Here is a 655-nt window from a genome sequence, read left to right as displayed (position 1 = left end):
CCGTCGTGCAGGCGAGCGGTCTGGGACTGCGCATGTCCAAGGGAGAGTGGGGCCACGCATTTGTAGGATTGAGGAGGTATTGACCACTTGGGAAGAATTGGAGGATCGGAAGGACTCTGGTCCATCAGTGCGCGGGTTTGTGTGAATGAAGATTGAGCTTCAGACAGACTAAAACTTCCTCCTGTCTTCAACATCTGTGAGGTTGTTTCTGTAGTGTAGTGGTTATCACGTTCACCTGACACGCGAAAGGTCCCCGGATCAGAACCGGGCAGAAACGTTGACTGTTCATTCCTTAATCTGTGAGTAACACACTTTTTTCCAACAGAGTTTGCTCACGGGAGACGCCCGTTTTTGTTTTTTGTTCTTGGCTTCCTGCGGGGAGGAAGGAGGGAGGGAGGGGGGAGGAAGGTGAGCTGTTGCCTGCCTGCCTGCCTGCCGCCCGGCCTGCCTACTGTCCGGCCCGCGTGCCTGCCTGCCGTCTGGCCTGCCTGCTGTCCGGCCTGCCTGCCTGCCATCTGGCCTGCCTGCCTGTTGTCTGGCCTGCCTGCCTGCCTGCCATCTGGCCTGCCTGCCTGCCTGTTGTCTGGCCTGCCTGCCTGCCTGTTGTCTGGCCTGCCTGCCTGTTGTCTGGCCTGCCTGCCTGCCTGCCACCTGG

General features: G+C 59.1%; 1 non-coding gene across 1 annotated transcript; it reads left to right on the top strand.

Annotated features, from left to right (window-relative positions):
- Window positions 1–204: 204 nt before the first annotated feature.
- Window positions 205–277, top strand: trnav-gac (transfer RNA valine (anticodon GAC)). Its single transcript has one exon. It is a non-coding gene; the product is annotated as a tRNA-Val (tRNA).
- Window positions 278–655: the final 378 nt, after the last annotated feature.

This window comes from Mustelus asterias, chromosome 23 (genome assembly GCF_964213995.1).
Source record: "Mustelus asterias chromosome 23, sMusAst1.hap1.1, whole genome shotgun sequence".
NCBI lineage: Eukaryota > Metazoa > Chordata > Chondrichthyes > Carcharhiniformes > Triakidae > Mustelus > Mustelus asterias.
The sequence above is the reverse complement of the archived record's forward strand: the minus strand, read 5'-3'. Positions and strand labels throughout refer to the sequence as shown.